The sequence below is a fragment of the Miniopterus schreibersii genome, assembly GCF_964146895.1.
Source record: "Miniopterus schreibersii genome assembly, chromosome: 19".
In the NCBI taxonomy this organism is placed as follows: domain Eukaryota; kingdom Metazoa; phylum Chordata; class Mammalia; order Chiroptera; family Miniopteridae; genus Miniopterus; species Miniopterus schreibersii.
Window position 1 is genome coordinate 15,727,211 of NC_138119.1, and position 14,499 is coordinate 15,741,709.

Genomic DNA, 14,499 nt, shown 5'->3' on the forward strand with positions numbered 1-14,499 from the left:
AATTCAAGCAGAAATAGAAAACAAAGGTCTGTAAGGAATGGGAACAAAGCCTCCAGGGACACGGCCTGCTTGGCTGCTCGGACTCTTCTGGACGACTTGGGCTTCCCGTATCAGCCATGCACTGGCTGCAGAGCAACAGCACAGGCAAAACGGGCGTTTATGGGTTTTTCTGGCACTCTACTTATTATTTGCATTTTTCTATGGGAAGGTGCTTCTTATGGCGTGTATCTAAGAAGAAAATCAGCCCTGGCCGGGTTGGCCAGTGGTTAGAGCGTTGGCCCACAGACCAAAGGGTTGAGGGTAACCAGTCGATGTGCTCACACGTCGAAGTTTCTCTCTCTCTCTCCTCCTCTTGCCTCCCTTCCACTCTCTCTCTCTAAAAAAAAGTCAATGGAAAAAATATCCTTGGGTGAGGATTTAAAAAAAGAGAGAAGAAGAAAAACATACTTTTAAAACTACACACAAAGACCATATTCATGACAATGGGAGAAATAAAGATGGACATTTGGGTAGGAATCTGGGTAGGAATCAGAGCCTGAACCTTTGTTGTCCAGGAATCCATGTGTCCATGTGGACTTTCTCGGTCAATGTGTGTTACAAGCCCAACAGCTATTCCCATGGGGATCTGCGAAATGTCTGAATGTTTACAAGAGCTTCGCATATGCTAAGAGTTTATAAATTACTGGTGGGGCACAATCCACTTGGGATCTTCGATGTGGAGTCATTTATTTAATTAACTTATTGTCAATTAAATAAATGCTTAGAGGGGCGGTAGGAGCCTCAGAGAGCCCCATGCCACGGGAGCAACATGCCAGAAAATACGCCTAAACCAGAGCAAAGTGTGGATTAAGCTTGGTGTGCAAAAACACATAGCCAAAACTTTTGGCTTTTGAGAAAGTTCACAAATAGATAAAATGTTACTTTCTCTCTTTCCATAGTCCCTTGTACCTAAACATATTTTTTACGTTTATCAACTCATCTTTATTTTGAATCTTATGACCATCTGAGAGATAAGTACCATTAACCCCATTTTACAAGTGGGAATTAAGGGACTTGCCAATCCATGAATGGGTGGTTAAAACAGAGTATAGCACCCCCTGGTGGCATCTCCCACACCTTCCCATGACACAGCCCCTCCTTGCTCCACTCATCAAAATGATGTAAAAATTTAAAAATTTAAGCCCTGATCTATGTTAGGGTCATCATGATTTTTTCCTGGCATGTAATTAGCATAAACTTTACTTTCCAAATGACAGCCTATGACGAATTAATTCACAGAAAAGCAGAATATTTTCCATAGAAAGTGACAAAAGATTATTAAAATATTCCCATCTTACTGCTTATTCCTTACATTTCTGTTTTCTTAGGAGTCAGAATATTATAGCAGAAAATTGCTGGGATCTGGATCTCTCCATGCAGTCTATTCGCTCCTGTGTCATTGGGCGTTACTGGTCAACAATGCCTACCTTCTCCGGATTTTAAATGCCTCTGAACGTTCTTGTGATGACCGGGTGGCAAAATGACCATGAAAGCCCTTAGAGCATCCTAATGCTCATTACCACTCATCCTACCTCCAGTGGAGCAATGGGAGCCCATAAAGATGAAAGCTCCTCCTGAATTAATTTTACAAGACACTGCTGGATGATAACAGGGCTAAGAATCATTTCCCTATAAAACAGCCACCACTTATTGTGCCTGGATTGTACACTAGGAGTTTTACGTATGGAGTCATGATCCTTTCAACAAATCTACTAGATGGTAAACATTCTCCCACATCACTTGGAAATTTCTGAGTCTCGAGGAGAGGGCGCATTGGTAATTATGGGAGCTGGGATGCAAATCCAGCTTTTTGTCTCCCCAGGGCTCCCTAAGTGACTGGTTGGTTCTTCCTTATTGGACCGGAGTTAAGTATTACAAGTAGATAATACCTCAGTGTGACATGTATTATTAAGAGAGGGAATTCATCACTGGAACATTTTCATCTATTCATTTCCTTTCTGAATTCTTTTTTTCCACAGGGAACAGAAAATGTCTCCCCTGATGATCAGTTAAATCCAAGCAACAGATTTCAGCACGCATGACTCAAAGGGTTTTAAATGAACAATGCATTACAGTATATTTTTAAAGATGGAACTGTGATCTCCCACCTGCAAGATTAAGTCATGAGAGAATGGCAAGGAGGTAGGCACACACAAAGGCACTTTGGCGTTAAGTGAGAGAACAGTTTGTTCTTTAAAACCCCAGTTATGGTAGGTTATATCCAACACTCGAGGTTGGGGAATTGTCTCAAGAGAAAGAGCTATTTTCTTTGCCCCATGGTAAAAGGAGAAAAACATCGGATGTGGAAAGTCAGGAATTGACCCTATGTCAGTGACCCCTGAGCATCTAATGGGAATGACATGCATTGCAGATTATCTGTGGATATATTTTAGATCCAGCGAGTTTCTTAACAAGCTCCGAGTATCCCAGGCTGATTTTCCACAAAATCTAGCCAGCCTGTGGTCAGGGAAGTCCAAATGATTTTACTATAAGCACCAGTAAGACTGAATCAAAAAGATTAATCTGCTAAAAACAAGAACAGACAAATAAAACCCAGGAACGTAGTGCAGCCCAAGTTAAATATAACTTTGCATTTTTAGACAGTCACGTCTTTTTCTATCATTGCAGCATTTTATATAGATTCTGCACTCTTTCTGGGATCTTGCTTCACTCTTTTGGCAGCAACATCGACACCCCCTGGTCTTCTACGCCCCTCTGATTGTCTGCAGGTCTTAGCTGGGTTCTTTTCTTCCTTCTGCCCAAATCTATGGGTTTTCCAGTGCTCTTTCTACTGATCTGTACAGTGATATTGTGATTGAGAATACACACATTTGGTCTTGGTCTACAGTTCCTAGCTCGTAATTCCCTAAACCCTTGGAATTTCCTAAGTGATTAGAGCATAAAGGTGTCTTTTGTTATGTTAGTGAGGTGACTTTTGGACTCCACCTGAGGATGGGGCTGGTTGCCATGGCAGCCAACCACGTGATTAGAGAATTGGACAGTTCATTGCCCTCCACCCCATCACCTCCAGGGAGCGGAGAAGACCTGGAGGTTGAATCAATTGCTAATGGCCAATGATGTAATCAATTGCAACTGTGTAATGAAGCCTCCATAAAAACTCAAGAGGATGTGGTTCAGAGAGCTGGTGAACCCGTGGAAATTTGGGGACAGTGACACACTTGGAGAGAGCACGAAAGCTCTGTGTCCCTTCCCATACCTTGCCCTGTGCATCTCTTCCATCTGGCCATTCCTGAGTCATATCTTCTTAAAATAAGTGGGTAATACAGTCAGTAAAATGTCACTCTGACTTCTGTGAGCTGCTCTAGCAAATTAATCAAACCTTGAGGAGGGGGTCTTGGGAACCTCCAATCTGTAGCCAGTCTGACAGAAACACAGGTGACAGTCTGGGCCTGTGACTGGCATCTGAAGGGGGGGCCAGTCTTGTAGGACCGAATCCTTAGCCTGTGGAATCTGTTGGTCTCTCTGGGTAGAGTGTCAGAATTGAGTTGAATTCTTGGACACCCTTGCTGGTGTCTGAAATGGTTTGTTGGTGTGGAGAACCCCTCCCCCAATGTTTGAAATTGGGCCTCAGAATATCCAAAAGACCTACCTCTCACAATCGACACAGCTGCTTGGCGAGGCCGTGTGTGGTAGCCAGCCTCCAAGTGGCCTCCAAGATCCTGCTTCCTGGCATTCAGCTCGATTGCAAGTTAAAATGCACCTTGTGTTTTAGGTAATATTTATTTCTCACCATACGTTGAGTGTCTTCTATGGCCCAGACATCGTGTTGTGTACTTACTGCATCCTCTGTCCTAACGTCACTGCAGTCCTGCAAGGCAGGTTCCTCACCCCCAGCTTATTGGTGAGGAAGCTGAGGTTCAGAGATGTGCCCAGGGTCACATACCTAGAAAGTCGTAGAGCCAGGAATCAGACAGACGACCCCCTGGCTCCTAACGGCACGCTCTTCTTCTATGCCTGGTGCTTGCCCTTCCCTGGTACTTGACCCTGGGCTGTGGTCTGTTAGTTTTTATAGGATGGAAAAACTGAATTTAGTGTTTATACACTAAAGGGGGAGAGCCAACAGGGCAGGAGAAGTGTCAGTCTTAACGACAACAACAGCTGACGTTTATTGGGCATAGCCAGGTGCCAGCAGCTGTGCTCAGCTCCGCAGCAGGATGACATCCCGAGTCTTCCATAACATACTTATGAAGTAGGTGCTGATCGCTTACAGATGAGAAAAGTGGTGCCTTGTCCACGATCACCCAGTGAGGGCGATTTAGATACAGGGGGCTGAGCTGCTCTGCTTGGAAATGCAGAGCTCGCTGACTTTCCCGGGATGGAAACCCCGCTTCTGTTTTGTGAGCACGTGGTTGATGTCAAGTGCTCGGTTTACATGAGCTATGATGCTTATGGCCTCCCTCAGGGCAGGCATGTGTATGTCTTCATTTTAAAAGTCAGAAAAGCGAGCCTGCGTGGCTGGTGACTCGCTCCAAGGCTTCCTCTGTTCTCCTTAAATGCCCTGCCATGAATTAGGATGCACGTGGGGTCTGCGTCCTCAGATCATTCCCAGCGTTGCTTCCAGTACTTTCTGTGCAGTAAACCGAGCGAGGATTCCTAGCTCAGAAAGTGATGCTCTCGAGAGCAGGGAGTTAGGACCGTGTGGCTGTACCACCCTCCTGACAAGCCCCAACTCCACTGTTGTGATGGAGACAATGCTGGCAATCAGACCTCTGCCTTTAAAAAAAATGTTTTTATTGATGTTTTAGAGAGGGTGAGAGAAACATTGATGGGCTGCCTCCGGCAAGCCCCCGACTGGGGATCAAGCCCCAAACCCGGGCATGTGCCCTCACCAGGAATCAAAACAGCAGCCTTTCAGTGCAGGGGACAACGCTCGGCTGAGCCACACCAGCCAGGGCTAGTCCTGCTGAAAGAGGACAGGAAATGTAATATAAATTCTTGATGAATGAGAAGCTTGGAGAGGGGGGGAAAAAAGGTCACAAGGAGAGCGAGACAGTAAGCATGTTATGACTTTTATATTTAATTGCCCAGCGACTGGTCTCTGAAATGTTTACGTTGGTTTCCCATTTTCCACAGCTCCGTCCCCTGCGCCTCACCTGCCCTTCCCAGCGACTGGTGTATCGGTTAGGGATGCTTGCAGCCGCAAGCCACAGGAAGCCTGGCTTGAAGAGCTGGAGGTTGTTTTTCTCATTTAACGGGAGTCTGGAACAGGCGTGGTGGCCCAGCAGTGTCATCAGGGCCCAGGCTCCTTCGACCTCGCGCGTTACCATTTGGATAAGAATGTTGGCTTCCCACCCTCAAGTCACCAAGGACGGCTGCGCCCAGCATCGCATCTGCGTTGAAGGCAGGCGGGACACAGGGGAAGGAGCACCAGGGACATCTTCGCTTTCATTAGAAAAGCCAGAGCTTCCCTAACAGACCTTTCGTTGGCCAGGATGATGTCACTCGGCCATCGGAGCTGCAGAGGGGAGTGGGGACGCAATTATGTAACGTCCCCAGCCTGTCTGTGGGGAGTCGGCGAGAGCGGAGTTCGGGCGCGGAAACCTGGGCCCGTTGCGCTGGTTTCACCTTCAGCTTACAGAGGAGAAAGCTGGTGTGTGGCGTGATCAGTCAGGAGCAAAGAGGCAGAGCTGGGCACAAGCTTAGGTCCCCTTAATTCAGCACCCGTGTTATCTCCACTGTAGTTCTCAGCTACAGAAAGGGGTGACAGCTCTCAGAACGTTTCCAATGGGGGCATATTCTGATCCATCAGTTTTTAACCAGGAGTTTTATAGCAATATATTTATTACATGGTATCTTTATCATTGTTATGTAATAAACATCATTATTCTTCCATTTTTATGAATGTGTTTATAACAACTAAGCTTTAGAAATAAGGATGTGCCTGGCTGGCATGGCTCAGGGGTTGGACATCGACCTATGAACCAGGAGGTCACGGTTTGGTTCCCAGTCAGGGCACGTGCCCGGGTTGCGGGCTCGATCCCTGGTAGGGAGTGTGCAGGAGGCAGCTAATCAATGACTCTCTCATCATTGAAGTTTCTCTCTCTCTCTCTCCCTCTCCCTTCCTCTCTCTGAAATCAACAACATTTAAAAAAACAAAAGAAAAAAATGGATGCGAGCATTGTTTATCATGGCAGAACACTGCAGGGAACCCTTAATTTTTCACATTAGGGGACTGGTTGAAAAGGCATTTACCACAAAACATATTAGTCAGAAACAGTTTCAGAAGAATATTGATATTTACAATATTTTATTTTATTCAATTAAATAAGTAAGTTATAAAACTGTACATACAATGTGACCCTAGGTTTGTAAATATACATTCTGTATATAAAAGCTAGATATAAATATAGCAAAATACTCATGGTGATTATATTTAGGTGATAAGAACACACGATGTTTTGGTTTTCACCTTTGCATTTTTTGCAATATGATTTAATTTTTAAAAGTCAGGTTCACTGAAGTATAATTTACAGTAAAATTCACCTTTTTTATGTGTGTGATATACAGTTATGTGTCCACCATTACAATCAAAACACAGAATATTTCCTTTGCCCCCCAAAAGCTCTTCCTTTTCACTGGCCCTGGGTAACCACTGATCTGATTTCTGTCTCTATAGTTTTCCCTTGTTAAGAATGTCCTATAAATAAAAATACATAATATGCAGGCTTCCACCATAAAGCATTAATGCTTTTGAGATCATCCACGTTGGTGCATGGCCAGGAGTTCATTCCTTCTCCCTACTGAGCAGTATTTCATTGTTGGATGTACCATAACACATTCATCCTTTCAGCAGCTGGTAGACGCTTGTGGTTTTTAATTTTGGACTAATATTGATGTCTTAGTTTCCTGGGGCTGCCATAACAAAGTACCACAAACTGGGTGGCTTAAACAACAGAAATGTATTGTCAAACAGCGTAAAAAAATGAGAGAGGAAAAAAATCACCAAGTGGAGAAAATAAAGGGGAAGCTTAAACTTGTCTCCTGGAAAGTCTCCTGAGAAACTGAAACTGTCTTGACCTTGCACAGATGTGCAGGTTGAATGGTTACTCAGTGGCCCAGAAACCCCCAAGGTGAGAAAAAATTTAAAAACGGACCCCTGGTAATACTCTTGCAATGCGTGGTAGAAATGATGTAAAACTGGAAAGCAACTTCTATAGGGTTCCCACAGGTCAAAAGACCCCTACTAACTGGAGGAACCACCTGCCATCGGCGATAACCAGCAGGCACTGCAACAGGGAACATACTATTATCTTCACAATAATATGAAAGATGACATAAGACAGTTATTGTAGAAATAATTGAAGACTTGAAATCCTAAGACAATAACAAGATACCCTAAAAAAAGAACAGGCAGATTTGAAAAGTAAAGATAGCTTCTAACAATGACAAATATAGTCACACTAATATCAAATATATAGGTTAAACAGCAAATCTATAGGCGAATCAGATGTCGATGAAGAGGAAGCCGATGAGCTGGAGGAGAAATGGAAAGATATTCCAAGATTGCACCCCAGAGAGATAAAGAGAAAGAAAATAGGGCAGAAATGAAGGGGCTTGGAGAGGTTTCCCATGTTCTTTTAAGATGTGGCTCCTTAGCAGTTTTTTTCTTGATAGAAAAGAGACTATTACAAGGCAGTAAGTTCTTTCGTTTTCTCCATTTTAGGAACAACAACAACAAAAAGACACAAAGAAAAGTTTTAAGAAAAGATCTGGTCTTTAGGAATATTGGAATGCCGCCCTGTGAAAGGGTCTCTTATTAGGGAATTAGAATTAATAGCAAGGGGATTCAATACAGGGAATAGCTGCTGTGAGGGTAGATGCAGCTGGGACAGACACTAGCTCTGTTCGGACGTTTGATGTCCAAATTCTAGATGCAAGAAGTTTCAAAAAGAAAAAACACCTCTCTGGGTGAATGAGGGAAATAACAGTTCAATGTTGATACTTAATGCTTGAGTTCAGTGTGAGAAGACAGCTGAACTTTCACCTTGGCGAATATGTTTCTTTAAGTCTTATTCCAAATATTTATTTCTGTGAAGCCAAAGAGTTGCGGGCAAAGTGGGAGAGTTATGTTCATAGTTAAAGTGTTTCTTGCTAAATCATCCTGATTATCTCAGTCACATCTGGATCAAGTTTACTACTGGGGGGGCCACGGCCAAATCCCAAGGACCCAATATTTACTTGGAAATAGCAGCTACAGTCACGAGCAGAATGCCAAGGAGGAAATGACCAGTCTCCTTAGAGCTGACTCGTATTTCCAGTTAATACAGTACAACAAGCACCTAATTACAATTGCCTTTTGGAAATAACACAAACTACTGGTGAACGGAGGGACGGAGGAAGAGCTGGAGGCTCAGGCAGCCTGTTTACAAACACGGCTGGGCTGCATTTGGAAGTTCTCAGATGACAACGACCTTCAACTGGTCTTCCTTTGTAATAACATAAGGAAGAAATCATTCCACATTTTCAAAGTAGGTTGGTAAGAAATTTTAGCTGCATGGTTCCGGGAAAGCTATTTTTTCCCCCTCTCCCCCTAACCCCTTCTCCTGCCCCACTTAAATAGGGCAAACTGTTCAGAATTCGAAACCTGCTGGCCAAGTTTCTAGGATAAACATCACTTTGTGGCCCCAGAGTGGGCCTTGTGTTGAAAGCCTACTGAGTTTGGAAATAGCGGTGAAGGGAGAGGAAGAGGAGCTCTTAACTAAAAGGAATATGGACTCAGAAAATAACTAAGGAGTTTGAGATGCTTGGCTTTTGTTCCTGGCGCCGTGTTTCTCCAGGCAATTCTAGGCACGGACGATGGACGCGAAGCCAACTTGGCTCAGCCCAGGGCTGGCTGCAGACCTGGAGGAAACTCAAGCGTGAGAGCCATCAGGAAGCGGGAACTGGGCTGTGTATATAGAGACCAGTTTTAAAAGACAATAAACTTTTTGGGAAAGCAGGCGAATATAAACTTTTGGGGAAAACATAAGCTTTATAGGAAAAAATTGCCTCTACTTAAGATGCAGAATAGGAAAAATATTCCGTAGAATAACACTTGGAGGATAGGAGGGTAAGTACCAGGAATGAAAGAAAACGAAGGAAACGTTTGGCTTTGTTGTTGGTTGATGCTTGTTTGAAAGAGAGGGTTTAAAACTTTTCTTTTAAATCTGCTTTCACAGTGCTAAGGAAGCCCCTTGATTCAAGAAAAGTACCTTGAGGAGGAAGCGTTTCCCCTTAAAGGACAGTAAACAGGCTGGGTTCAGTGCTGGCCAGCACCATGGAAGGGGAGAGCGAAGGAGCTGCAAAACAATGGTATTTTTCCAGTTTTCTTCTGAAAGAAGCCATTGTTCACTGAGCTGGTGACAGGTTTTTTTTTCATTAAGAAAATTCTGTTTTTGCCCTGGTTGGTCGGCCTGTGGACTGAAGGGTCCCGGGTTCGATTCGGGCCAAGGGCATGTACCTCGGTTGAGGCTCACCCCCGGTCAGGGTCTATGCGGCAGGCGGCCAGTTGGTGTGTCTCTCTCACATCAGTGTTTCTCTCTCTTCCTTCCACGCTCTCTAAAAAAGCAAAGGAAAAAATATCCTCAGGTGAGGATTAAAAAAATAAGGATACTAAACCTTTAGGGGGAAAAAAAAAATTCTATTTTTTTAGAAAGCTAAAAAATCTACTTTTTCGCTCTTCATTTTATGATGATATAAAGTACTTGGACTTGTTTTAAATGCTTTGAAACATACTTCTGAAGACGGCAGCAGGGTGCAACAATGAATGATTTAGAAGTTGTATGATGTGGTGCAGAAGTGTCAAAGGCAGCCCAAGGTCTTCTTAAGGATGCTTTGTTTCCAAACCCTGTAACAGATGAGGTTATCTCAGGGTTTACCCACCTCGGCACTCTTCACATTGAGCCAGATAATCCTCTGAGGTGTGTGTGTGTGTTGGGGAGGGCGGGGGCTCTTTTGTATATTCTAGAACATGTAGCAGCATCCCTGACCTCCCCCAACTGGATACCACGAGATTGGTTTTCTTCGTTGCGATGACCCCTACGGCTCAATTCCTTTACACTTAGGGCATTTCCTGGTCCCAGTGACCCTTGAGCCAGTATTGTGGAAACATAAACACCCATCTGACAAGTGGGACTTATTTCCAGGACAGGGGTAGAGAAAGTAGATGTTCTGTGAGTCCTCAGACTGCATTTAGGTTTCTGGACATCCACACCCATTTTGATGGAGATTTAAAAAACATGTGCTAGATGTAAGGCACTCAATGAATGCTGATTGCATGCACTTGGATGAACTTGACTGCAGGGAGTATCAGTGAGGATCTTCAGAGGCAAATGTCTCCTGCGTTTCACGAGAGGATACAGGACGCAGAACACGTGAGCAAGTGCAGTGAGTTAAGCTGTCAGGTAAGCGCAGGTCTTCCTCCTGAGAGCTGGGGCTCATCCAGCCACCTCACAGCTGCTCTCCATGAACTTGAGAGCTTAAACCTCCACACAGGCGAGCATGCCGGTCCCGAGAGGTGGCTGCTTCTCGAGCTGTTCTGTCTTCTCTCTTGACCGCTGTCCCTCCTCTTCAGCGCCTTCTACCTGCCGGTGACCTCCTCCTGCTCACCTGTCCTGCCAAAGGGAGCCAGAGTTCAAGGGCTTGGTGTGGACCCCAGCTGGCATCGAGCCTCTGCGCTGAGGGACAACCGTCCACAAAGCTCTGCTGGGTTTTGCACCTGTCACAGAGAGCAAGAGGGACCCTCAGGGCTGGCACCAGGGCTTGGGTATTAGTGGGCAGATGTGAGGACAGCTGTGCTACTTTGAAATGATTGACATACTTCCTTCTCTCTGGAGAACTGCTGTGGCCCTGAGCCACCAAGGGTCCCTGCCCTGACCCTGGGCCCCGTCCTCCCAAATATTTAAAAATATTTCGAATATTACCTTGCTCAGGCTAGTGCTTTTAATGTTTTTATTTAATGACTGGGTTCTAGAGGGGAAAAAAATTCATTGAGCTTGCAGGTCACACCTGCAACGAATATTGAGGACAAATTTGCTGATCATTTGGGGCAGATGGCCAGTATGAAATGGGGAGAGGTTTCAGAGGAGTGGGGAGGAAATATGGTAGTGATTCCCTGCACCTCGACATTGACGATAATCATGATCACTTCTCATCCTTGGGCCAAAGAGAAAGCTGATGAAGTGAGACAGGAGACGACAGTGCCTGGCCTAGAGCAGGTAGGTGCTCAGTAAATACTTGTCGCCGAACCTATGATTGAATGCGTGGCTGAATGACAAGCAGGAGTACCACCTCGGGACATTTGTTTTTTTAAATGACGGTTAATAAGATAAATGATTAGTGCAACAAATGAGAAGCACTTGTTCTGTCAAGTTTGGTCTAAGATACAAAGATGAATCCAGCCCCAAACTATTCATCAATTTAGAAGGAAACGTAAGGCTGAGAAATGAAACTATGCAGCCAGGAATTGATGGGCCAGAGAAAGGTCTGGTATTTGAAAAAGGATATGAAATATAATGAGCAGAGAGTAAAATCAGCAACGGGCACAGGCATTAAAGACGGTTAACATGACACTGGTATTTGCTGCAAACAACGTGCTCTATGAGATAATTCTCCCGCTATACCCGACCTTTCTAAACCCGAGCTACTGAGCTCAGCGAGGCCCCACCTTGGAAGAGGGATGTTGAGGACGTGTGAGTGCTCCGAGGGAGTAGCCAACGGGCATGTGACAAGTGCAGTCACACAGACGCTCTCAGGACACTGCGCCTGGTTACAAGCTCTGTTGCCGTCTGGAAATTCTTAGTAATTTTACCTCTGAGCTTGTGTTTTGGGAGGTGAAGGGGACAGTGGGGCATGGGTGGGAGCAGAGGAGATGTGTGCATGCTAATTTTAAAAGCAAGATGAACATGCCTTTTTTTCATAGGGTTTGAACTGGACTTACCCATGTAAGTTTATGTATTTTAATATTCTGTGTAAAGGGAAAACCATGCATCCATCAAAGGCCCGTGTACTTAGCATAATTCTACCAACTATTCTTAATGATCTTCTTTTCACCATTTACGCTGATTCGAAGGTAATGGTCCTATTTTTTTCTTCTGAGACAAGATGTCTAGTCAGGTCCTCTGCCCATTTTATAAATGGATTGTTTTTTGATGTTGAGTTGTATACATTCTTTAACTTTTTTTTTCCAATTACAGTTGACATACAATGTTGTATTACTTTCAGGTGTACAACATGATTAGACAGTTATAGAACTTATGATCACCCCAACAGGGCTAGTGTTCACCTGACACCATACATAGTTATTACAATGTTATTGACTATATTCCCTATGCTGTACGTTGCAGCCCCGTGACTGTTTTTATAACTGGCAATTTGTACTTAATCCCTTCATCTTTTTCACCCATCTCCCCAACTCCCCTCCCATCTGGTGACCATCAGTTTGTTCTCTGTATCTCTGAGTGTGTTTCTGGTTTGTCTGGGATTCCACATGTAAGTGAAATCATGTCATTTGCCTTTCTCTGTCTTATTTTACTTAGCAAGATACCCTCTAGGCCCATCCATGTTGTTGCAAATGGCAAGATTTTGTTCTTTTTTATGGCTGAGTAATATTCCAGCATATATGTACCACTCTCCTTAATCCATTTGTCAATGGACACTTGGGTTGTTTCTGTATATTGACTACTGTAAATGATGCTGTAGTGAACATAAGAGGTGCATAGATCTTTTTGAATTAGTGTTTTAGATTTCTCTGGATAAATACCCAGAAGTGGAATTTCTGGGTTCTATGTGCTAGTTTTAATTTTATGAGGAGTCTCCATACTGTTTTCCATTGTGGCTGCACCAATTTACAATCCCACCAACAGTGCATGAGGGTTCCCTTTTCTCATCCTCGCCAACACCTGATTTATTGATTATAGCCATGGGTGTGAGGTGATACCTCATTGTGGTTTCAATTTCCGTTTCCCTGATGATTAGTGATGTTGAACATCTTTCACGTCTATTGGCCATTTGTATGTCTTTGGAGAAATGTCTGTTCAGGGCCTCTGACCACTTTTTAATTGGATTACTTTTTGGTGTTAAGTTTTATGAGTTCCTTATACATTTTGGATATTAACCCCTTATCAGGTGAAATCATTGGCAAATATCTTCTCCCATTCAGTAGGCTTTTTATGGTTTCTTTTGCTGTGCAAAACCTATTAATTTGATGTAGTCCCATTGGTTTACTTTTTCTTTTGTTCCCCTTGTCTGGAGAGACATATCTAAAAAAAAATATATTGCTAAGAGCAATGTCAGAGAGTTTACTGCCAGTTTTCTTCTAGGAACTTTATGATTTCAGGCCTTACATTTATGTCTTTAATCCATTTTGAGCTTATTCTTGTATATGGGATAAGAAAGTGATCCAGTTTTATTATCTGGCATGTATCTGTCCTTGTAACTTTTTTTTTTTATGTCACCTTTCTGAATTATGGAGGCCATGTCTTCTTGCACCTTATTGGGGATGTCGAGGTACTCTAAAAATTCACTGAGCTCTTGCAGCACATCATTTTCAAAATATGGTCTTTGCATCCGCAGGATAATTCATTCAACAACTACTTGAGCACTCAATAGGACACTCACTGCTGTGGTGAGTGGTTTGGGATGCATCAGAACAAAAGAGACAAAAATCTTCTCATTAAATTTATATTTGGATGAGAGGAGAAAGACAATAAAAAAAACTAGGTACTGCGAAATGTTAGAAGTGTTAAATGTTCTGGAGAAACAGAGCGGTAAGGTAATTAGATGTTGTGCTCAGGGGAGACCACTGAGAAGGTGAAATCTGATCAGACTGGAAGGACGCTTGGGAACTGTTCTCGCAGCTACCCTGAGAAGGAGCTCAGCAGACCGGCCCGGCAGGTGCAAGGTGCCCACGGCAGGAGCAGGCCTGTCGTGTTTGATGAGCGGCAAGAGGCCCAGAGAGGCTGCGGCGCAGTGCGTAAGGGACAGAAGACTGGCAAAGAGGTCACAGCACAACTAGCATCAATCTGAACACAGTCTTATGTTTTTGATTTTAAGAAGGTTCGTGTCTCCAAGGTTACCGCAATCAAGGTTACCACAACACCAACCATTTCACGGGTCTCAGGATTAATCAGCGCTGAGAAAGCTGGAACGACGAACTAATCCGGCAGCACTACTGCGAAGCTCTCACGGGGCACGTCCGCCACCAGGGTTCCCGGCAGGAATATATTTAAACGCAAAGAGAACTATTTATATACAATATTGTCATATAAACATTTCCTTTATTTTTTGTGGTTAAAATTTAAAAAAATAAGTTTATAATTTTATTTAATATTTCTTTAAAAGTTGCATACTTTATTAAAAGAAAACAGTGGAAATCTGGATTCTTCTTGAGAAATAATCTTCATCTTTACTGAAAAGTATGGAGAAACCAGAGTTCTGTACCAACTAATAGAAAATTAACCA